General features: G+C 37.2%; 1 protein-coding gene across 1 annotated transcript in view; it reads right to left on the bottom strand.

The window, feature by feature from the left end:
- UGCG (UDP-glucose ceramide glucosyltransferase) overlaps positions 1-26,558 on the bottom strand; it is a 66,852-nt gene that overhangs the window by 37,687 nt on the left and 2,607 nt on the right. The gene's annotated exons all lie outside the window — the stretch shown is intronic.

The raw sequence follows: 26,558 nt of genomic DNA, 5'->3' as shown, positions 1-26,558 counted from the left end.
AAAATTTAAAATTACACAGGGGGATAGCACTGCTCTAAAATGGAAAGAAATGGCATTTTGGATAGTAAGGTAATTTAGTGTTTATCTTAATTTTAAATCAGTGCAGGGAGATGGGTTAATCTAGTACTAAATGTTTCTGTTTGTTTCTTCAGCCTAGATGAGTTTATATAGTTTCTCTATTGTTTTATGTTTAGACGATGTTTATTCAAGTGATTTCCTTTTAAATAATCCATGACCTCCCTTGAGAGATTTCAGAATGGAATTCAATTTTGAAAAGAAGTTGTTTATTTTATTATTGTTATTTATTACAGCTAATACTGATCGAATGAGCTACCTCAATCTATAAGTAAATGATAAACTACAATCAGAAAAGAGTTTAAATTAATATCTATACTGAGAACCAATCCTGGATTTGCTATACCCTTTGTTTTACCCGGTTAAAGTCAGTAAGAAAGAACAGGGCTTAGAAACCAAACTTCCATTGTTAAGAGTTACTGGTTGATAAAGTTATAGCCCAATAGTATATTAGCATGGAAATAACACTACAAGTGGAAATTTTAAAACATCACTATTTTAGTTAATCAATTCTAAGACATACTTTTTAAGAAACATTTCATTTTAACATTTCTGAAATGGAAATGCATCTCACAGTCAACGGCATCTTACAACTAATTGGTAGATTTTTTTTTTCTTAATCGTATATAAAATAATACTGCATTCAATTAATGTACTTTAAGATTTGATGAACTACATCAATTGGTCAATTTAAGCATTTTGTTGTATTCTACATTTCTCCAAATGGTTTTTGGAACCTTACAACAAAGGATTTTATACAGTATGATCAATGACTTGGAAAAGGAGGCCAAAGAAAGTTGAAAGAACCCGATATTCTTAACAGTTAACAGAATTCCTCTGATTGAGTATAATCAGTAGATAATAGATCAGCTATGTTGTACTTGAGCCTAGTTAAACTTGGTCTGTCCAAACCTGGTTGATGAGTTTAAAGCAGCAGCTTTAGAATGTGCAATCCTAACATTCTATAGATATAGAATATTCTATAGATATAGACATCTATATTCTATAGATATAGTATAAGTGTAAATTTTTTCCATGTAGCACAGCAGCATAGGAGTCTAGCAAAGACCCTGTCCACCAATCTCACTTTTGGCAGCTAACATTGTTTTGCTTGTTTGTCTAAAGGGCTCTCCTCAAATTCTACCAAGTTCAGGGCCTCTGACTTTTTCCAGTGGCAATCTAGTAACATTAGTATATATTAGAATTCATACATTTTAAGAAGCAATGTTTTTAGAGGTAAACAAAAGCCAAATTTGACTGTCATTTAATGGCCCTAGATAGTTTAGTTATAAAACCTTAACCAGAAAAGGAGGCAAAATGTCTGGTCCAAACCAAGTAGTTGGAACACATTTTCAGTTTGAACCAAATCCAAGCCAAAATAATGGTAGCTGATTCCAACTGAAACTGAAATGAAATTATATTGGTTCTAGTCACATGTCCCAGAAAAGACAAGAGTGGAGGCTGGGAGAACACAGGTACATAAGTTACCTCAGAGAAATGAAACAAACTTTGGCAAGTTGATACTCTGTTACACTGTGCCCCAAATGCCTATATATAAAAGTTAGTTTTACATTTTTTAAAGTTGTAATATTTTCAATAATCAGGATTCTTCTTTTAAAGATGTATTTTATTTTTTAATTAAGTAATTAATATTTGCCTGCATTGGGTCTTCCTTGTGCTGTGCACGGGCTTTCTCTAGTTGCGGCGAGCTGGGGCTACTCTTCATTGCAGTGCGCGGGCTTCTCATTGTGATCAGTGGCTTCTCTTGTTGCAGAGTATGGACTCTAGGCACACAGGCTTCAGTAGTTGTGGTTCGTGGGCTCAGTAGTTGTGGCTTGTGGTCTCTAGAGTGCAGGCTCAGTAGTTGTGGCACATGGGCTTAGCTGCTCTGTGGCATGTGGAATCTTCCTGGACCAGGGATTGAACCCCCATCCCCTGCGTTGGCAGGCAGATTCTTAACCACTGTGCCACCAGGGAAGTCTAATAATCAGGATTCTTGATTTGGATTGCGTCTAAGAAAAACATCATCTTTAGTGAGATTTCTAGAAAAATCAAGTTTAAAAGGTGACACAAAGCCTATATACAGAAAAAAGACTAAAAGAAATTACACCAGACAATTATGAGTACTTATCTTTGAGGAATGAAAAAGGTTGATTTTTTTAAATCTACCCGTTTATATTGTTGACTTTCTATAATGAGCATTACTGTTTCCATGAAGAAAAATGACCATTTTCTATTTTACAAATGAGTTATCAATGATGAAAAATCATGTAGAAATTTTTCATAATTAAAAAAAAAATTACAAGTGATACAGTCACTTTGGAAGATAGTTTGGCATTTACTTACAAAACTAAACGTACTCTTACCATACAATCCAGCATCACACTCCTTGCTGTTTAGCCAAATGAACTGAAAACATATCCATACAAATACCTGCACACGGATGTTTATAGCAGCTTTATTCCTAATTGCCAAAACTTGGAAGCAACCAAGATGTCCTTCTGTAGATGAATGGATAAATCCATTGTCTGGTACATCCAGACAATGGAATATTATTCAATGCTAAGAAGAAATTAATTATCAAGTCAAGAAAGACATGGAGGAAACTTAAAGGCATATTCCTAAGTAAAAGAAGCCAATCTGAAAAGGCTACATACTGTATGATTCCAATTATATGACATTCTGGAGAAGGCAAAACTATGGAGACAGTAAAAATATCAGTGGTTGCCAGAAGGGAGAGAGGGAGGGATGAATAGGCAGGTCACAGAGGATTTTTAGGGCAGTAAAACTATTCTGTATGATACTATTCAATATAATGGTAGATACATGTACTATACATTTGTCCAAAACCATAGAACGTACAACATCAAGAGTGAACCCTGGGGCTTCCCTGGTGGCGCAGTGGTTGAGAGTCCGCCTGCCGATGCAGGGGACACGGGTTCGTGCCCCGGTCTGGGAAGATCCCACATGCCGCGGAGTGGCTGGGCCCGTGAGCCATGGCCGCTGAGCCTGCGCGTCCGGAGCCCGTGCTCCACAGCGGGAGAGGCCACAACAGTGAGAGGCCCGTGTACTGAAAAAAAAAACAAAAATCTAAAAGAGTGAACCCTAATGTAAACTGTGGACTTTGGGTGACTGTGATGTGTCAGTGTAGGTTCATCAGCTGTAACAAATATACCACTCTGGGGCAGGATGTTGACAGTGGGGGAAGCTGTGCGTATGTTGGGCAGGGAGTATATGGGAACTGTATTTTCTGCTCAGTTTTACTGTGAACCTAAAGCTACTTTAAAAATAGTCTTTTTTTATTTTTTGCGGTACGCGGGCCTCTCACTGCCGTGGCCTCTCCCTCGCAAAGCACAGGCTCCGGACGCGCAGGCCCAGCGGCCACGGCTCACGGGCCCAGCCGCTCCACGGCATGAGGGATCCTCCCGTACCGGGGCACGAACCCGCGTCCTCCCCTGCATCGGCAGGCGGACTCCCAACCACTGCGCCACCAGGGAAGCCCCAGTCTATTTTTTAAAAAAAATAAGTGAGTGCTCCATCTGAAGTACTGGAAATGTTATAAGTGTCTGAATTAGCGAGATAAAGTAGTTTGTCATCAGAGCCCAGGGCTTTCCACCTTCTAGGCACTCAAATATTTGTTGAACAAGTGAATTTGTTTATTTAAACTGATCTACACTGAGAGAAGTCACTAGAAAAATTGTTCAACTTTCTCCTTTGTTTGCAAATACTTTAAATATGTTTTTTTTCTCTGTGGAAAACAAATACACATTAACTACTCATAACCCTCCTTCAGATTATAAAATTAGACCACAGAGTTAGAGTGAGTGAAAGTAACTACATATTAGTTCACCTAATCACAGCCTGAAGACCTGCTCCAGAGCCCATGCTCTATTTGACAGAGTCAACAGCATCATTTTTATGTCAATATTGGACATACAGTTGACCCTTGAACAACAGGGCTCCACTTATATGCAGATTTTTTTCAGTAAATACTACTACAATACTACATGATCCGAGGCTGGTTGAATGTGGCTAATGTGTTATTTTTAAAAGACAGGTATATTGTAAATTTTCAGCCCTTATAAAAACTTTTTTAAAATGCAAAAAGTGATCCTCCAGAAATTGGGTAAGTTTGAAGTTTCAAAAACAAAGTTAGAATCAATTGATCTGAAATTTGTTGTGCTAATGCCCAAAGAAACAATTTAATTCTTGTCATTTTTTTCCCCTAAGCATGTTTGAAATTAGTAGAAAAATGCCTTATCTACTTATCAGTTCAGGTGCTTAACCTACAGTGGTTTTTTTTTACCCATTAAATGGTAACTTTGTAAAGGCCTTCAGATCCTCAGATACTATATCACTATGAATAGACTTCAAGTGTACAAAGGTTCTAGGCAAATTGTCAGTTCAAAGCCTGATCTTGATAAACCACTGGTATAGTGTGTTTGTATGTATAGGTGTGGTCCAGGGGAGTGCCTAGAGTTTACTAGAGTTCGTTTCATTTTCAGCTGTTTTGCTAGCTCATATCCAAATGACTAATTAAAATGTTTTACCTCATACTCATTTCTTTTCAAATTTCATACTTGATTTTGTTTTAATCCATAGTGTGCTAGGTTGAAGCACTGATGTTCATTCCTAAAGGAAGCTAAATTCTAAAGATTTCCAAATGTGTCCCATGTAAGTATCAATTATTTTCTTTTTCAAAATGTTTTTGAAATTGCTTTCTTTTTAGATAGATATTCATGACTCAATTCATTTATTAAAGTTTATAATGTCAAAACTTTCACCTAGGCTCTGCGTGTGTGTGTGTGTGTGTGTGTGTGTGTGTGTTAACAAACTTTGTAGATTTATTGGAGAATGAGAGAGAGACAGAGACAGAGACTGAGACTGTAATACAGTCCTCCCTTGGTATCAGTGGGTGATTATTTCCAGGACCCCCTCATACACCAAAATCCACAAATGCTCAAGTCCCTTATATAAAATGACATAGTATTTGCATATAACCTAAGCACTATAGGTATGTATTATATAAGCATATAATCCTGTATACTTGAAATCATCTCTAGATTACTTATAATATCTAATACAATGTAAATGCTATGTAAATAGTTGCCAGGACATGCAGCAAATTCAAGTTTTGCTTTTTGGAACTTTCTAGAATTTTTTTTCAAATATTTTCTCCTCTGGGTTTGAATTCCAGCTGATTGAATCCATGGACTCAGAACCCACGGTTATGGAGGGCCAACTGTATTTACTGAACACAAGAACATAAGTTATGTGCCAGGCAAATTTTAAAATATTAACTTGACTTTCACAAATGTCATGAAATATATAATTGGAAGCCAAAAAGATAAAGTTATGCATCTGATAAGGAGGGAGCTGGAGTTTGGACCCAGGTCTATCAGACTCCAAAGCCAATGCTCCTTATATTAAAATGTACAATATTAAGTTAATTTAAACAATGTATAGTAGATAATCAATCCTCAAAGTTCAGATCACAAAGTAGATTTTGGTTTAGCATTATTTAGTTTGATAACCAATACTCTGTAGAAGGCAATTTCAACATCTGAGACATAGGAAAGTGTATTTAGAATAGACCATATATTTCATGCAAAGATGCACTAAACATCTTACTCTTTACCACATCCTTTACTTCAATTAAGAGGAATTTCACGAAATATACCGTCATTTCAGAACAATTCATCTCAGAGAGTAAACAACAAGTAGAAGAATTTAAAAGATCAGAAAAATGACAATAAAATCTGTTTCTTATTTCATAGTATTAACAACAATATAATTAAATGTGAGTTTAACTTTTACTAAGGAACAAAGGCTGTGGAGATAACCTACATCTTTGGAGTTTAGGATCTCTTCAAAATACTTTCTATCTGAAGAAAGCTTTGTTTGAGGATACACTGTAGACTATCGGTTAAGCACATACATACATTGTGAATGTCAAACTGGCTGGGTTTGAATTCCAGTTCTACCATTTACCACCTATATGACCTGTGTTGTGAGGACTAAAGTTAACATATATAAAATATTCAGAACAGTTGCAGACATGTGTAAATTTTTTGAAACTTTTATTATTATTCCTTAACAGAGAGCATTCCTTCATTCTAATTTCATCTAGATCACTAACTTATTTTCTCAATTTCTTCCTTTACTGTTTTTACCTATGAAAAATAAAATTAACTATACTTAAAAGGATTTTTTTTAAAGCAAATCGGTTTCTCTGTAGCAGAAGCATCAACACTCAATTTTTGCTTATAACACAAACCAGGATATCCTTTAGATCTCATCTTTTTGCTAACATAACTGGTTTATTCATTCAGAAACAAATGCAATTAGATGATAATTGTATAGAATAGGAATAATATCATAAAATAGTAAAGAGCAAACCAAGATACTTTTATTCCATAAGAAAAATAAATTTCAGGCCTTGAAATAAAATATTCTATACAAGCAAAGCATAAGATTTAAAAGGTATTTAGATACACATGGGGTCTTCTGACATCTAAGAAACAATGATATTGAATGTTAATATTATTTTTGGTAATAAATATCTTAAAAATACTTAGAATAAAATGCATCAGGATATCAGGATTAACAGAAAGCAGTTTTCAGAGTCTAGTTTACATGACATTTTTTTTTTAGCTCTGAATTGGTTAAAAAAAAAAAAAAAAGGAACATCGGCATGAATGAGACCAAACTAACAATGAATTTGTGAAGAAGATGAGCCCTCCACCTAGTCTAATAATTTAATTGTTCAGAAAACATATCAGATTATTTTTAAGGCTTTATTTCATTGTGGGTATAAATTTGAAGCATTATCTTAAATATGAAGAAGCATGAAACAGTTCATTGGACAATTCAGGGTAACAGAAACAACTCTTGGGGGTTTTCTATATTAAGCTCATCCTTAAATTCAATTGCCCATTTTAATTATTTTGAGATAATTTGGGCTTGGGAGTCATCATTAATGGTTAGTTGCTACAATGGAAAATATTGAGCAAAATTAGTTGAACAGACTGTTAAAATGACAAAGCAAACAAATGAATGGCTTTCCTATCCAGTTATTTCTTTTCCTTTATTCCTCAGCAAATATCAAAAGAAACTGTTCCGGGAGCACATTGTTCTCATGCTTTGGATACAAAGTTAAAAGTGATATAATCCTTTTTCAGGAGATGTTCCCAGTTGGCTATGGAAGATAAACACAAGAACAGATCATTGTAATGCAATGTTATTGAGTACTGATAAAGAGGGATGAGGAGAATTGTGTGGGAGTTGGGAATAACCATTTTAACCACTTTTATTTAGAAAAGTCTAGAAAGACTTCATGGAGAAGTCCTAGGTCCTGAAGAAAGAGTAAGAGTGAGAAGAAACCAGAATGTTTCCTTTGCTTACTTTTTGAATCTAAACAACTGAACAATCTGAGGGAGGATGATGGGAGGTAGCCAGAAAACAGTCCAAATGGACACAACTTGAAAAACAGTTGACCTTAGTTAACTGCTAAATTGATTGATATATGATTGAAAATCCAATTATCTTGAGTGTGACCATATAAATGAAACTGGAACACTTTTCAGAAAGAGAAAGCTAGGAAAACTGGTATAAACTGAGACTGTCATAGGCAAATTAGCCATATGGTCACACACTACTTAAAGATTATTTAAAGGACGCAGGAGTCCCGCAAGGCTCAATCAGGGCTCTTGCTCCATTTTTCTGAGATAGTCTTGGCTCTCTCCTTCTCTGTGTGTCACTTTTGTCTTCAAGCTGACTTCTCTCATGGTTGGAAGACGGCTGCTAACCTGTACCTCATGGTTTTCCCTTTACATGCAGAAAAAGAGAAAACGTATTAGTTATTCACAACCACCTAACAAAAACCTGGGCTTTCTCCCTCCCTCCGGCCCCCACCCCACCAATTGGAATACCCTTGATGCCACTTGTGTACTGGCTTAAGGTATGGCAAGGAAAACTAGAATGGTCAAATCAGGACCCATTGAAGCTGCTAGTAAGGATAATCACACTCAAACTGCATGGCAGCTATGTAATGGATGGGGAAAATTAGAATTGGAGAGCTAACCATAATACCCACTACACTGAGTTTTCACGAAACAATGGGAAATTTCTAGGAAGTTTTAAATATGGAAGATCCCAGTTAAACTCCTTCAGCTTTTTGTTTTTACTAACAGCTTTACTGAGACGTAGTCATACCATAAAATTCACTCTTTTAAAGTATATAATTCAGTGACATTTTGTATATTCAGAGTTGTGCAACCATGACCACCTAACTTCAGAACACTTTCATCACTGCAAAAAGAAACCCCATACCCATTATCAGTCATTCCCCATTTCCCCTTCCCCCTAGCTCATTGCAACCACTAATGTAATTTCTGTCTATAGATTTGCCTATCCTGGACATTTAATAAAAATGGAATTATATAGGGGCAGAGTCAAGGTAGCAGACTAGGAGGATGCAGAATTCATGTCTCTGCACAAATGCACCTACCAGGCACCAGTGGGGGACCAGAGACACCTAAGGGGACAGAAGGAACCCCCAGTGACTGGCTTGCAGGATCATGGTTCCAAGGCAGGAGGTTGGGCCTGCGCTCCTGTGGTGAGAGCTCCTAGTCCAAACCACTGGACTAACAGAGAACCTCAGACCCCAGGGAATATTAGTCGGAGTGAGGCCTCCCAGCGGTCCTAATGTCAGCACCAAGATTGGGCTCTATCCAACTGCCTGCAAACTCCAGTGCTGGACGTCTCAGGGCAAATAACTAGTAAGACAGGAATACAGCCCCACCCATAAAAGAAAAAGAAAGAAAGAAACAACAAAAAAATATGTTACAGACAAAGGAGCAAGGTAAAAACCTACAAGACCAAATACATGAAGATGAAATAGGCAACCTACTGGAAAAAGAATTCAGAGTATGATAGAAAAGATGAGCCAAAATCTCGGAAACACAATGGAGAAAATTCAAGAAACATTTAACAAGGATCTAGAAAAACTAAAGAGCAAACAAACAGTGATGAACAACACAATAACTGAAATTAAAAATACTCTAGAAGGAATCAACAGCAGAATAACTGAGGCAGAAGAACGGATAAATGAGCTGGAAGATAAAATGGTGGAAATAACTGCCAGGGAGCAGAATAAAGAAAAAAGAATGAAAAGAATTGAGGACAGTCTCAGAGACCTCTGGGACAACATTAAACGCACCAACATTCAAATTATAGGGGTCCCAGAAGAAGAAGAGAAAAAGAAAGGGTCTGAGAAAATACTTGAAGAGATTATAGTTGAAAACTTCCCCAACATGGGAAAGGAAATAATCAAGTCCAGGAAGTGCAGAGAGTCCCATACAGGATAAATCCAAGGAGAAACATGCTGAGACACATATTAATCAAACTAACAAATATTAAACACACAAAAAAATATTAAAAGCATCAACGGAAAAGCAACAAAAAACATACAAGGGAATCCCCATAAGGTTAACAGCTGATCATTCAGCAGAAACTCTGCAAGCCAGAAGGGAGTGGCAGGACATATTTAAAGTGATGAAAGGGAAGAAGCTACAACCAAGATTACCCAGCAAGGATCTCATTCAGATTCGACGAGAAATTAAAACCTTCACAGACAAGCAAAAGTTAAGAGAATTCAGCACCACCAAACCAGCTTTACAACAAATACTAAAGGAACTTCTCCAGGCAGAGACACAAGGGAAGGAAAAGACCTGCAATAACAAACCCAAAACAATTTTAAAAATGGTAATAGGAACATACATATTGATAACTACCTTAAATGTAAATGGATTAAATGCTCCAACCAAAACACAGATAGGCTGAATGGATACAAAAACAAGACCTGTCTCTCTACAAGAGACCCACTTCAGACCTAGGGACACATACGGACTGAAAGTGAGGGTATGGAAAAAGATATTCCATGCAAATGGAAATCAGAAGAAAGCTGGAGTAGCAATTCTCATATCAGACAAAATAGACTTTAAAATAAAGACTGTTAAAGGAGACAAAGAAGGACACTACATAATGATCAAGTGATCAATCCAAGAAGAAGATATAACAATGGTAAATATTTATGCACCCAACATAGGAGCACCTCAATACATAAGGCAAATACTAACAGCCATAAAAGGGGAAATCGACAGTAACACAATCATGGTAGGGGACTTTAACACCCCACTTTCACCAATGGACAGATCATCCAAAATGAAAATAAATAAGGAAACACAAGCTTTAAATGACACATTAAACAAGATGGACTTAATTGATATTTATAGGACATTCCATCCAAAAACATCAGAATACACTTTCTTCTCAAGTGCTCATGGAACATTCTCCAGGATAGACCATATCTTGGGTCACAAATCAAGCCTTGGTAAATTTAAGAAAACTGAAATCATATCAAGTATCCTCTCGAACAACAATGCTATGAGACTAGATATCAGTTACAGAAAAAAATGTAAAAAATACAAACACATGGAGGCTAAACAATATGCTACTAAATAACTAAGAGGGCACTGAAGAAATCAGAGAGGAAATCAGAAAATACCTAGAAACAAATGACAACACAACGCAAAATGACACGACGACGCAAAACTTACAGGAAGCAGCAAAAGCAGTTCTACGAGGGAAGTTTATAGCAATAAAATCCTACCTCAAGAAACAAGAAACATCTCAAATAAACAACCTAACCTTACACCTAAAGCAATTAGAGAAAGAAGAACAAAAAAACGCCAGAGATAGCAGAAGGAAAGAAATCATAAAGATCAGATCAGAAATAAATGAAAAAGAAATGAAGGAAACAATAGCAAAGATAAATAAGACTAAAAGCCAGTTCTTTGAGAAGATAAACAAAATTGATAAACCATTAGTTACACTCATCAAGAAAAAAAGGGAGAAGACTCTAATCAACAGAATTAGAAATGAAAAAGAAGTAACAACTGACACTGTAGAAATACAAAGGATCATGAGAGATTACTACAAGCAACTATATGCCAATAAAATGGACAACCTGGAAGAAATGGATAAATTCTTAGAAAAGTACAACCTTCTGAGGCTGAATCAGGAAGAAACAGAAAATATGAACAGACCAATCACAAGCACTGAAATTGAAACTGTGATTAAAAATCTTCCAACAAAAAAAGCCCAGGACCAGGTGGCTTCACAGGCGAATTTATCAAACATTTAGAGAAGAGCTAACACCTATCTTTCTCAAACTCTTCCAAAATATAGCAGAGGGAGGAACACTCCCAAATTCCTTCTAAGAGGCCACCATCACCCTGATACCAAAACCAGACAAAGATGTCACAAAAAAAGAAAACTACAGGCCAATATCACTGATGAACATAGATACAAAACTCCTCAACAAAATACTAGCAAACAGAATCCAAAAGCACATTAAAAGGATCATACACCATGATCAAGTGGGGATTATCCCAGGAATGGAAGGATTCTTCAATATATGCAAATCAATCAATGTGATAAACCATATTAACAAATTGAAGGAGAAAAACCATGTGATCATCTCAATAGATGCAGAAAAAGCTTTCGACAAAATTCAACACCCATTTATGATAAAAACTTTCCAGAAAGTAGACATAGAGGGAACCTACCTCAACATAATAAAGGCCATATATGAGAAACCGACAGCCAACACTGTCTCAATGGTGAAAAATTGAAACCTTTTCCTCTAAGATCAGGTACAAGACAAGGTTGTCCACTCTCACCACTATTATTCAACATAGTTTTGGAAGTTTTAGCCGCAGCAATCAGAGGAGAAAAAGAAATAAAAGAATAAAAATTGGAAAAGAAGAAGTAAAGCTGTCACTGTTTACAGATGACATGATACTATACATAGAGAATCCTAAACATGTTACTGGAAAACTACTAGAGCTAATCAATGAATTTGTAAACTAGCAGGATTCAAAATTAATGCACAGAAATCTCTTGCATTCTTATACACTAATGACGAAAAATCTGAAAGAGAAATTAAGGAAACACTCCCATTTACCACTGCAACAAAAAGAATAAGATACCTAGGAATAAACCTACCTAAGGAGACAAAAGACCTGTATGCAGAAAATTATAAGACGCTGATGAAAGAAATTAAAGATGATACAAACAGATGGAGAGACATACCATGGTCTTGGATTGGAAGAATCAACATTGTAAAAATGACGATACTACCCAAAGCAATCTATTGATTCAATGCAATCCTTATCAAACTACCAATGGCATTTTTCACAGAACTAGAACAAAAAATTTCACAATTTGTATGGAAACACAAAAGACCCCGAATAGCCAAAGCAATCTTGAGAAAGAAAAACGGAGCTGGAGGAATCAGGCTCCCGGACTTCAGACCATACTACAAAGCTACAGTAATCAAGACAGTATGGTACTGGCACAAAAACAGAAATATAGATCAATGGAACAGGATAGAAAGCCCAGAGATAAACCCATGCACATGTGGTCACCTTATTTTTGATAAAGGAGGCAAGATACAATGGAGAAAAGACAGCCTCTTCAATAAGTGGTGGTGGGAAAACTGGACAGCTACATGTAAAAGAATGAAATTAGAACACTCCCTAACACCATACATAAAAATAAACTCAAAATGGATTAAAGACCTAAATGTAAGGCCAGACACTATAAAACTCTCAGAGGAAAACATAGGCAGAGCGCTCTATGACATAAATCACAGCAAGATCCTTTTTGACCCACCTCCTAGAAAAATGGAAATAAAAACAAAAATAAACAAATGGGACCTAGTGAAACTTATAAGTTTTGCACAGCAAAGGAAACCATAAACAAGATGAAAAAAAACCCCACAGAATGGGAGAAAATATTTGCAAACAAAGCAACTGACAAAGGATTAATCTCCAAAATTTACAAGCAGCTTATGCAGCTCAACAGCAAAAAAACAAAGAACCCAATCCAAAAATGGGCAGAAGACCTAAATAGACATTTCTCCAAAGAAGATATACAGATTGCCAACAAACACATGAAAGGATGCTCAACATTGCTAATCATTAGAGAAATGCACATCGAAACTACAATGAGGTATCACCTCACACGGGTCAGAATGGCCATCATCAAAAAATCTACAAACAATAAATGCTGAAGAGGGTGTGGAGAAAAGGGAACCCTCTTGCACTGTTGGTGGGAATGTAAATTGATACAGACACTATGGAGAACAGTATGGAGTTTCCTTAAAAAACCAAAAATAGAGCTACCATATGACCCAGCAATCCCACTACTGGGCATATACCCTGAGAAAACGATAATGCAAAAAGAGTCATGTACCACAATGTTCATTGCAGCTCTATTTACAATCGCCAGGACATTGAAGCAACCTAAGTGTCCATTGACCAATGAATGGATAAAGAAGATGTGGCACATATAAACAATGGAATATTACTCAGCCATAAAAAGAAACGAAACTGAGTTATTTGTAGTGAGGTGGGTGGACCTAGAGACTGTCATACAGAATGAAGTAAGTCAGAAAGAGAAAAATAAATACTGTAGGCTATCACATATATATGGAATCTAAAAAAAAAAAAGAATAAAGACGCAGACGTAGAGAATGGACTTGAGGACACGGGGAGTGGGAAGGGTAAGCTGGGACGAAGTGAGAGAGTAGCATTGACATATATACACTACCAAATGTAAAATAGATAGCTAGTGGGAAGCAGCCGCATAGCTCAGGGAGATCAGCTCGGTGTTTTGTGACCACCAAGGGGGTGGGATAGGGAGAGTGGGAGGGAGACACAAGAGGGAGGAGATATGGTGATATATGTATATGTATAGCTGATTCACTTTGTTATACAGCAGAAACTAACACACCATTGTAAAGCAATTATACTCCAATCAAGATGTTAAAAATGTTTAAATATGTATATATATATATATATATATATATATATATATATATATGTTAAAATATTTATTTTATTTATTTGGCTGCGTCAGGTCTTAGTTGCTCACACAAGATCTCCATTGCAGCATGCGGGATCTTTTTGTTGTGGTGTGTGGATTTCTCTAGTTGCAGCGTGTGGGCTTCTCTCTAGTTGTGGCGCGTGGGCTCAGTAGTTGCAGCACGTGGGCTCTCTAGTTGTGGTGCTTGGGCTCTAGAGTACACAGGCTCAGTAGTTGCGGCGCGCAGGCCTAGTTGCCCTGCGGCATGTGGGATATTAGTTCCCCAACCAGGGATCAAACCTACGTCCCCTGCATTGGAAGGCAGATTCTAACCACTGGACCACCAGGGAAGTCCCTGCTTATTTATATTTTGAAATAATTGATTTGGATCTTTTCCTTTTGTGGATGTACATATGAAATTTTACCAGCCAAAAAACTATTTCAAAGATAAACAAATCTCAGTTCCTTATAAGCAGAAGCTAAAAAGAAAGTCATTTTGAGAGTGTCTGAACGTCATTCTGAAGCATATAAACTTTTTAAAGGGCTACCAGATATAGTTATGCTCAAGGTGGTCCAGTATTAATGTCATTAATATTAATCCTCCATAGACAGTAAAAACTAATTGTGATTTTTAAAAGGAGCTCCAACTCAGTTGTACTAAAAAATCTTTATGCTGGTTCAATGTCAGCTTTGCGATCACTTTTGAGCCCTGAAATGGAAAAGTCTAAAGAAATGTGCTGCTTCAATTGGAGCTTATTACCAAGTCCCTAGAGCTGCTGATATTTTTTATCATTCAAGTAGTTTTCAGTGTTATAATAATAATTACAACCTTTGGGTCCCACACAGTGTATTTCCAAGGAGTGCAGTAAAGGGGAACCAGTATTTATCTCTAGCATATCACTGATTCTCTGTTACTAGCTCCTTTGTTTCTGAAGTCCCCAGCAAACTTGTTTCATTCTGACAGTGTGTGAATAACAAAGCCTGTTCCAAAATTATAAGTGATGATTTGAAATTAAGTTGCTTCTCACTGGAACAAGTCTATCTAGTATGTTCTGTGGCAGGCTATGCTCTGGAGAGGAGAAATGAAAGAGAGAACATCCTGAAGGGTAAAAGGATGTGCTCCTCTGAAAGGGGAACTGAATGACACAGTGACCATCCAGGCTACACATATTAAACCTGGTTACGTATATGCGTATGCCACCTGGTTTTCATTTACAATAAAAAAAAAAGAAGACATGTAGAGTATATTGCTTGCTTAGACATTGACTAAATTAACAAAAACCAAAACTTACTATACCCCCCAACCAAAGAAGGAATATTTGTACACTCATGAGGGGTTTACTTTCAATATGAGGAAAGAATTACATCATGTGATCATACATAGAATATATGACCTTTAAGCCCGTGAAATTATTTTTATCATTATAGCAGCAGCATGACTCATAAAGTTACATGTTTCTCTTTTTGCTTCTTTTTTATTGTTTAGGTCTCAGCTTAAATATTACCTCTTCAGTGAGGTCTGCTTAGACCATCAAGTCTAAAGTCACTTGGTTTTAATTTTCTGTCAAGTACTTATTATATCTGATTTTTTAAACTTATCACTTTACCTCTATACTTTTGGCCTCCCCCACTTTAGAATGAAAGCACTATTTCGTGAATGCAGGAACCTTGTCTGTCTACTGCTACAGCCTCAACACCTAAAATTAAGCTCGACATGCCATAAATATTTATTGACTAGAAGAATGAATTAATGGATATGCATGGCTGAGTTGCTTTGCTGTGCACCTGAACCTATCACAACATTGTTAATAGGCTATACTCCAATATAAAATAAAAAGTTAATAAAAACAAACAATAAATAAAAGTAATCAGTTAACCTTAAAAAACAAAAGAATGAATTAATAAATGAGCATTGAAAAATTAGCAAACTTCCCATTTTATTATGTAAACCTAACACAATCCTCACACCAAAACCAGAATTAGCACATACAGAAAGAATACTGGCCAGAACAAATTTATTAATGAAAATAGGTGTGAAAATTCTAAATAAAACACTAGAATAACAAATAAAACTGCAAATTAATAGAATTTAATGCCACCATGACCAAGTAGGGTTTCTCTCAAGATTTTGGTACTTTTTTTACTTTAAAAAAGTATTATCAAAGTAAACAAAGATGTGATTTAATTCTTCATAATAGGATAGAAGCATAGAAAATTAAAAGTGAATGTCTTTTATAAATTCTTACTCCCAAATCTCATTCCACTTTCTATATTTGCTCCATTACCCCTACCCCTCGACTTCCCAACTTCAGCCAGATACACTGATATTGCTAAGGTTAATAACATTTTATCCCTTTCATTTAATCATAAATAATACTTCTCTGCTCTGTGGCAAAAGGGAAGATTGGTTCAACACAAAATCAGAGTGCTAGACAGTGGTCAGATCATTCAGGGCATAAATAACTTTTAGTCTAAGTTTTAATATAGATCTGAAAGTTCTAGTCAATGTTGCAAGATGAAAAATAGATATAAAAGGTATAACTCTGAAAAAGGATCAGAGAAATTTAAAATTATTTGTTAAAACTACATGTGAAGGTACAAATCACATACTTCGTAGTTCAATCGTATTTATTTTATCGAAATCTTCTAACCTTATTTATTTTCTGTTTACTTAATGTTACCAACTGGTAGTGTTGTGTGAAAATTCCTGATACACTTTTTGTTTCTTTCCATTTCATTTTGTATTTCTAATAGTCTTTATTTACGCATTTTGTACAGTTACATAGAACATGAAGTTCTAATGATCCCATTTGAATACAAAAATATGTCTTGCATTTATTATTTAACAACGGAGATTTTTTTTCTCATTTACTTCAATTTTTAATCTACTACATAGTGTTCTAGTATATGAGTAACTCATACTTTATTTTAACCAGTCACCCATCAATCAAGGGCATATACTGGACCTTTGTCCTTGCTGTTCTGTTTGCCTGAAATGTTGTACTCTCAGTTATCTGCGTGATTGACTCACTTCCTTCAGATTTCTGGTCAAATGCCATTTTACTAAGGATGCATTTTCTGGCTGCTGCCCACTAAGATAGTGTGCATGTGCACACATATGTAAGCACACACATACACACACACTGTTACTCTTTAGTTCCTTTTTCAAACATACATATACATACAGTAGAAACACTTTTATCCAATGAAGTCAAGACTATCAGTGGTGGTTTAATCAAAAAAGTAATAAAATAGGAAATAATAAAAAATTATATATTTTTGAACATATTTTAACAATTTAATTTTAACTTAAAATCTTTTCTCTGGGTGTGAGTTTATTTATTAGCGTTTCATGTTGCTTTTCTTAAATAAACTACATACAAAGTGCATTTTCCATGCTTTTCACTTAAAGCAAGACTGTAATTTTTAAAACTTTATTTATGCCTCAGTAAATGAAGTGAAGACGTAAACAATTTTGAAGCAATCTCATCACAAGATCCTTCTTGATATTTCAGTTTTCCCCCAATGATTTTTAGTTGTTTCTCCCACAGCTAATTTGATAGCTTTTTTTTTTTTAAAGAAGTCAACTTTATCAAGTCTTTCCAAAGCATTCACATAAGTGATGACTTCTTTTGCACTCAGTTTTTAATTAGTTTATATAACATTTAGTTTAATTACTTAAATATATTAATACCCACAATTGGCATAAAAAGGCTTAAAATAAATACAACTGACTTTTGGTAAGCATGAAACTCACCTGGTAGAAGCCATCATGTGGACGCCATAGGTATTCACTGTGTGTTTTACAAGAAGAGTGAAGAGTGTTGGTTAATCTTATGAGTCAGTTAAGTGGCTATTTGGTTAAGAAAGCATCTATTTTGAGTGGAGGTATGTGTTTATGTGTGTATGTGTTAGTATACGCAGAGAAACTTTCTGGTTGAAAATTCAAGAAATTGCTAACAATAGTTGCCTCTGACGAGGGTGACTGCAGTAAGATTTGGGAGAGGGAATGACATCTCATTGTACTGTTTGAATTTTTTGCCACATGCCTATATTACTTTTCTCATTAAAAATACTTTTAGAAATGATCTGTGTTTATCACATTTCAGACTACTGTTTTTGCTTGTTAGGCATTCCTTCTACCTCTTCTGGCAAGAGACCCTGAATCTCCTGCCTCTGGCCCAGGTGAGGCAAATCAGAGTACCATCCCCTATGGACAGTGATTGGTAGAGGGAAGAGCACATGACCAAGGCCAATAATGACTAGGCTAATCAGGTTCTTCCTGGTGTTTTTTTCTTAACTGAAGCATCTTTCTGGTGAAGAAGCTGTAAGAAGAGAGTTCTGTTCCCACTTAGGAGGTAGAAAGCCTCAAAAGACCATTACTCCCATTCTAACTGCACAGAAAAGCCAGATAATAGACAAAATCTTAATTTTTTTGAGTCTATCACAGAGCTCAAGTCATAAGGCAATGAAGTAAACTGAATTCCAAAGAGTGACAAGCTACTCCAAAGAGAGATGGAACCCACAAACTCTCTCACCTGTGGAAGATCATGGGAGAAAAAGGTTACCAAAATAAAAACAGGTAAGAAGAAACTGTCTAAAATGTTAACAAATTCTTGAGGGCCAAGTGTGATCTAGTATCATTTTGAAATGACTAGAATCCCCAGACACAAGAAAAGTTTGCACTCACTAGCAAACTCTATTACTTGGCCTCCACTGGGTACTCACAAGAAAGACTGGGGGCAGGACAGGAAAGTTGTGAGAGGCTCCCCACAGGAGGTACAGGCATGAAGAAAGTGATCAGCTGCTACTGGGGGTCAGGCACAAAATCCCACCCAATTTCCCAGACCCTTCCTCAAAGGAAACAAAAGCCTTAAGCCACTGGGCAGGGACAGCAAAATTTCACTCCCAGAGCCAGGCAAAATTCTGTGGCCTGTGGGATAGGAATAGAAGCAAAACCAGTCTAGCACCAAGTAACAAGTAATATCTATCTACTATTGGTAGCAGGGGGCAAGAGTGTGGCGAGAGACCCCATCTGTGGCACAAGTATACAGGAATTGCTGAAAGCTGAGAGTGAAGCAAGAAAACAGATAAATTTTCTAGGACGCCAGGCCCTACTATAAGCATAAGGTAACAGCAACCAACTGCTGGAGGAATAAGAAGACTGTGGAGCAGTGAAGGTAATGAAACAACAAAACCCAAACAGCTCAATTCGTGACTAGGTTGACTAAACTCTTACAATATTAGTCTGACAAAAGAAGAGGTATACTCATTTCTGGGCATAAATACTATTAACTCAGTCTCTTCTGCCTTGCTATACACATTATCTAGCATTCAATAATTTTAAAAAATGATGAGTTATACAAAGATCAAGAAATAAACAACCTATTGCCCAGAGATAAAGCTAATTAACAGAAACAAACAGAGATAACCCAGATGTTGAAACTATCAGATAGGGAGTTTAAAACGTCTATGATTAATATTTATTTAAAGGATCTAGTAAAAAAAAAAAAGGTGAACAACATGCCTAAACAGATGGTAAATTTCATTAGGGAGATAGAAACTATAAAAGCCAGTCAACTGGATATGCTAAGGAAAAAACATGAAAGGAATGAAGAATTCCTTCAATTGTCTTGGTGGCAGATTGGATATAGCTAAGGAAAGAATCAGTGAATTAGGTCAGTAGAATTGTCCAAACTGAAACATCTTGAGAAAAAAAAATAAGAGAAAAGAGCATCCAGAGTTGCGGTATCAAACAGCCTGATAAATGTATAACTGGAGTGACAGAAGAATAGAGAGCAAAGCAGAAGAAATACTTGTTGAGTTAATGGCCAAGAATTTTTCAAAATTAATGAAAGACAACAAGACATAGATCCAAGAAGCCCAGAAAACCACAAGCAGGATTAAAACGAAACAAACAAATCTTCCCAGACACCTCAGAGTCAAACTTCTGAGAATAAGAAGTTAAAGAGGAAATCTTGAAGGCAGTCAGAAGGAAAAAACTACATGCAGAGAGTCAAAGATAAGCATTATAACAATTTTTAATGAAAAAAGAATTACAGCATACTTAGAATTTCAGCCCAGAATTTCATGCCTCATGAAAATATCTTTCAAAAATAAAAAAAGGCAAACTGAAGATTATTTTCAGAAAAACAAAAACTGAAACAATTTATTGTCAGAAGTCCTGAACATTAAGGAATGCAGGTAATTTATTTGGGAGATGATCCCAGGGAGCAAGAGGGAGGGAGAGGTAGAGTGAGACAGAGCAGGCTTATGTGGATAGCAGGGTACAACTGATTTTAAACAATATGGGTTTTTTCTCTTTCTTTTGCCCAGATCATTTTCCCTCACTATGCAAGTAGCAGGAAGAGATTTTTCTACACAAACACACACACACACACACACACACACACACACACGGGTTGAATTATTTGGATTTTGAGCTTTTGAGTAATCTTTTATAAAATCTAGCAGAGATTTCAATAATCTTGAAAGTCATGGTTTTCAACTTCATGACCCTGATTGCTTTAGAGAGAAAGGAATAAAAATTTGACTTTAAAAAATAAGGGGAAAGCTGGAGGACTCAGAGCATAGAATTCCTAAAAACTTTTTAGTCAATTTGGGATCAATGAGGTTAACATAAGAGCTATTTTTCCACCTAAAGAAATTAAAGTTTGACTGACTAGATGAGAAGGGAGAGGGTGTGACTAAACCCTAGGTACTGCCTAAGTCCTTGTGAGGGTTTCTAAAACAATGCCTGCTGGTGGTGGGATAAGAGGAGGTCCAGGGAAAGAAACCTCTGACAGAGTTTAAAAGACTCCAGAATCCAGCAGATGCAAGCCTCATGAAAAAGCCAAGAGTACTATGTGGGCCTTAGAGAAATGGGAAGATGGGTCTGAGGTCAGCCAGCCTCACCTTAATCCTACTCTCTCCAGTGTAAACTGGGAAGATTAGGTCAGAGGTCCTGAGTACTCAAGGGTGTGGCACATGGAAGTGCTGAGTTTGGGTCAATGTTCCAAAAAGGGCTCGGAGTTAGTGTAAGAGGATGTAGGATGTATAGATGGCCTCATCCAAGGTCAAGTCCCCTTCCCAGGGCAACCCTTATCCAATGCTGATCAATTTGGGGATATAAAGACCCAGCCATCTCACTCCAACTTAGGACAATTCTGATGGGTCATCCCAATATCAGATGGGAACATATTGGCAGCTGAGGCTTCCCTGAGACTACTTCACAGTTTAACTTCTTTTTCTGTTCAACCTTGCTTCCTTCCTTTCCCCTTCATAGATGTGGCACCAAGAGGACCCCCTAATAAACCTCCTGCATGCTAATCTCCATCTGAGTCAGCTTTCTGGGGAACCCAACCTGCAATAGTCTTCCAGCCTGCTTTGGGTGTGAAAGACTTTGTACATCAGGTTAAGAGTTTCAACATTACTCTGAGGAAAAGGAGGAGTCATTGAAGAGTTTTAAGAAGGGCTGATGTGATCAGCTGTGGGTATAAAGTCTCCTAGAGAGTGGACCAAAGAGGGCTTGATTGGAGGCAGAAACACCATATATGTGACTACTGAATCACACAGACAAAGGTGATAATGCCATGAATTTGGAGATGAGACAAGAGAGATGGAGGTAAGCTGACAAATTCTAGAAATATTTAGGAGGTTCAATCAAAAGGACTAATTGATTATATGTGGGACTGAAGGAGTGGGAAGAGTCAGAAATGATGTCCAGTTTTCTGGATCGAGCAACTAGCGATGCTAACACTGATCCCAATTCAAGACACAGCTCTCAAAAAAGAGGAGGACACTTCCTACTTCCTATTGCATCTGAGCAGCCCTGTAATTTGGTAAGCAACCCAATAATCTCTTAGGTCCTGTATATTGCAACTTTCTCCCACTCACTCCTGATAGACTGTATAGCCAGGCATCCCACGTCCAATGCCTAACCACCACTAAAGGAAAGATGGAGTATTGGGACCAAATATTTGTGCCGCCAAAACATATATATAAATATTTATGCCTAGAAGAGAACATAAATTTAACACATGAAAACATTGAGGAGAAGTAATACAGAATAGAGGTTAAAAGTATGCATTTGGAATTTAGACTGAGTTCAAATCGTGGATTTACCAGTTATGACATATCAGTTTGGGTAAGTTATTAACTTCTCTGTGCCTCTACTTTCTTTATCTACATAATATGGATAATGATGGTACCTACCCTAAAGGATTGTTGCAAACATCAAATAAGTTAGTACAAGTAAGATGTTTACGACCATGCCTAGCATATAGTAATCATTTAATAAATGCTATCAATTATCATTCCACTAGGATGCAAATTCTGTGAAGATAGGAATTTGTTCTTTTTTTTTTCCTGATGAATCCTCAATATTTGGAATAGGGTATGGTGACTAATAAATAGAGTCATATATTTGTTGGATGAATGAAATCCCTGAGAAGAGAGTACTAGTTGCCTATCTCAACACGAACTCTTCCCTCCCTCCTTAGTAACAGAATCCAGATTTTTGTGTGGGCATATTACCACCTGGAATTATGTCTGCAACTTCTCTTGCAGCTACTTTTGGTCAATGGAATGTAAACGGAAATGTTTTGTGGCACATGAAGGCCACATAAAGAACACTATCCCATCTGGAAGTGGCCCTTTATTGTCTTCATGCCCTTTTTCCTTCTGATCTACAACTAGGACAAGATTCCATCCTAAATCATAAGGTACCTTGAGGATGGAAGCCATGTGCTAAGATGTTGGACAGAAATATAGCAGCTTGAAGCTCTTATGTTATCAGAGGGCTGCTGAGCCAACCCAGGAACGCCTACCTCCAAGACATCTTTTATATGAGAAATACATTTTTGTATTTTTGAGCCATCACTGTTTTTAGGGCTTTTGGGTAAACGCTGTCAAACTAATCCTAACTAATATATTTCTCAAATTGATGATTTTAAACTATAGTAATAAGGCCAATTACTCAATCTCTGAGTCCTGTTCAACAATCTTTAACAGCAGCATAGTATGAGAAAGATGGAAGATCAGAGATGGAATGGACAAAAATAAAGACACTTCTTATAGGGCTTAAGGGTTACTTTTTTAAATATCATGCATTACAGGGAGAAGAGGATTACTTCACACAGTCAGGAAAGGCTGCAGAATAGGATTTTGAAAACCAATTTACAGAAGGTACAGTAGTATTTAGTTAAATGGTCTGAATAGGCCATTTTACACTTTAGGACTTTTTATATGAATTTAATAGGAGACATACTTTGTCCATAATAAGAGGAAAGGGAAACCCATATATATATATATATATATGTGTATTATTATTATTAGGGACTAAATTACATATATATATATATATATGTGTATTAAATTATTATTAGGGACTAAATTACCAGGATACTTTGGGGTTAACATATTAATTTCTAAATTCTCATTCCTTAGCTTGTGCTTTAGACAAGTGATATTGAGGGGAAGAAAACACTGTAAGTGTTAAATAATTAATTATTTGATTCATAGAATTAGATAATCTTAAATCTCATCTTACTGAATGTCTCAACTGGTAGGAAAGGATGAGGATTTTTCAAAATACACATGCCTCCAACACAGGAAACCATAAACAAGACGAAAAGACAACCCTCAGAATGGGAGAAAATATTTGCAAACAAAGCAACTGATAAAGGATAAATCTCCAAAATATACAAGCAGCTCATGCAGATCAATATCAAAAAAACAACCCAATCCAAAAATGGGCAGAAGATCTAAATAGACATTTCTCCAAAGAAGATATACAGATTGCCAACAAACACATGAAGGATGCTCAACATCACTAATCATTAGAGAAATACAAATTAAAACTACAATGAGGTATCACCTCACACGGGTCAGAATGGCCATCATCAAAAAATCTACAAACAGTGAATGCTGACGAGGGTGTGGAGAAAAGGGAACCCTCTTGCACTGTTGGTGGGAATGTAAATTGATACAGCCACTATGGGAACCGTATGGAGGTTCCTTAAAAAACTAAAAACAGAACTACCATATGACCCAGCAATCCCACTACTGGGCATATACCCTGAGAAAACCATAATTCAAAAAGAGTCATGTGCCACAATGTTCATTACAGGTCTGTTTACAATAGCCAGGACATGGAAGCAACCTAAGTGTCCATCGACAGATGAATGGATAAAGAAGATGTGGCACATATATACAATGGAATATTACTCAGCCATAAAGAGAAACAAAACTGAGTTATTTGTAGCGAGGTGGATAGACCTAGAGTCTGTCATATGAGTGAAGTAAGTCAGAAGGAGAAAAAAAAATACCGTATGCTAACACACATATATGGAATCTAAAAAAAAAAAATGGTTCTGATGAACGTAGGGGCAGGACAGGAATAAAGATGCAGACATAGAGAATGGACTTGAGGACACGGGGAGGGGGAAGGGTAAGCTGGGACGAAGTGAGAGAGTAGCATGGACGTATATACACTACCAAATGTAAAATAGATAGCTAGTGGGAAGCAGTTGCATCGCACAGGGAGATCAGCTTGGTGCTTTGTGACCACCTAGAGGGTTGGGATAGGGAGGGTGGGAAGGAGATGCAAGAGGGAGGGGATATGGGGATATATGTATATGTATAGCTGATTCACTTTGTTATACAGCAGAAACTAACACAACATTGTAAAGCAATTATACTCCAATAAAGATGTTAAATAAAATATACATGCCTCCACAGATTCAGTTCCTGGAATTCACAACTAAGGCAGAACATTAGAATAATCTGAGGAGCATTACAAAAATAGTGGTGCCTGGAGACCCAACTCTAATTTGGGCCAGAGTGAGTCTTTTTGAGGCTTGCCTACCATAAAACCAAATAGAGCTGTAGTCAGAAAGTTCTGGGAAAGGAAAATGATTTATTGACAAGAAACTAGTATAGAAAAAACAGTAGACAATTACCTTCATGGTTATTGAGTGCTAGGAAACCACAGGGTCTGTCATGGTTCATATTAAACTATCATTTTCAATAGGAAACCTCCTTTAATGAGGAAAGAAGATTATCAGGAAGAAAGATGAGAATAATATATACAAGGTAATATTGCAAACATCTGCTCTTAAACTGGAACATCTATTAGCAAAATAAGAAATCTGACTATCTAGCTGAGATCTTGAGGCTGATATAGATTCTAATATCTTGAGTGTAACTAACCCCTTGAAATGTGTCAAGGAATAAATTTAATTATGGGCCTTAGAGAACTGGGACCCAAGTATTTTCACTGAGTCTGTTGAAGCAATGGTTGGTGTCACTCTGGTCTATTCTTCCTTCCTCCAGTGGCCCTTTTAGTTATAAATGGAATGTACTGGCAAGTACTCCTCCACTGGGCCCACAAGGACCCTCCAAAGAGGATTTAACCCTGCTCAACAAATCTAATCTTAACCTGGATCTCAGATGTGGTCTCCCTGACCCTTGAGAGCTAGATTAAACTGACCCAACTCTCCTAATTCCATGACCAGCAAGGGTTCAGAGCCCTTTGTAAGGTTTTTGCATAGTCTAGGAGCTTACATCTTATAGTCTCTTCTCCATCCTGGGCTTCTGCCTCCTTTGTTCCATTTTCTACTCTGAGCAGGTCAAACTATTCACGAAAATCAGTCCTTCCATTGGTTTGCATACAAACCCCCACTCATACCTGTAGATTTTATTTAAGAGTTGGGGTTATGGGGGAGAGATTACATCACATAGCACACATTAAACAACTTTTAGGGCTTCCCTGGTGGCACACTGGTTGAGAATCTGCCTGCCAATGCAGGGGACACGGGTTCGAGCCCTGGTCTGGGAAGATCCCACATGCCGCGGAGCAACTAGGCCCGTGAGCCACAACCACTGAGCCTGCGCGTCTGGAGCCTGTGCTCTACAACAAGAGAGGCCGCGACAGTGAGAGGCCCGTGCACTGCGATGAAGAGTGGCCCCTGCTGGGGCTTCCCTGGTGGCGCAGTGGTTGAGAGTCTGCCTGCCGATGCAGGGGACACGGGTTCGTGCCCCGGTCCGGGAGCATCCCACATGCCGTGGAGCGGCTGGGCCCGTGAGACATGGCCACTGAGCCTGCGCGTCCGGAGCCTGTTGCTCCACAACGGGAGGGGCCACAACAGTGAGAGGCCCGCGTACCGCAAAAAAAAAAAAAAAAAAAAAGAGTGGCCCCTGCTCGCCGCAACTAGAGAAAGCCCACGCACAGAAACAAAGACTCAAAACAGCCATAAATAAATAAATAAATAAATAATTGGGGAAAAAAACACAACTTTTAGAAGCCAATTTAGATATTCTTGTTTTAAAAAGTCTTTTTGGTGGCCCTCCCCATTTTCTGATTCAGGGGACTCCTCCTCTCCTGGCCATTCTGCCCACGCAGAACCCAGTCTCATATCTTCCCCCACATTCCCTCTTTTTCCTCTCCCATTACAATCAACTGTTCTCTCATGTCCTACTGCCACTCCATCTTCTCCAGATAAACAAATTCCTCTCTTTGACTGAGGTAGCAAGGCTGGTCCTGTCAGCCT

The sequence above is a fragment of the Monodon monoceros genome, unplaced genomic scaffold (assembly GCF_005190385.1).
Source record: "Monodon monoceros isolate NGI ecotype Baffin Bay Population unplaced genomic scaffold, NGI_Narwhal_1 Super_Scaffold_5, whole genome shotgun sequence".
Lineage (NCBI taxonomy): Eukaryota > Metazoa > Chordata > Mammalia > Artiodactyla > Monodontidae > Monodon > Monodon monoceros.
Note: the sequence above shows the minus strand (reverse complement) of the source record. Positions and strands in the feature narration are given on the sequence as shown.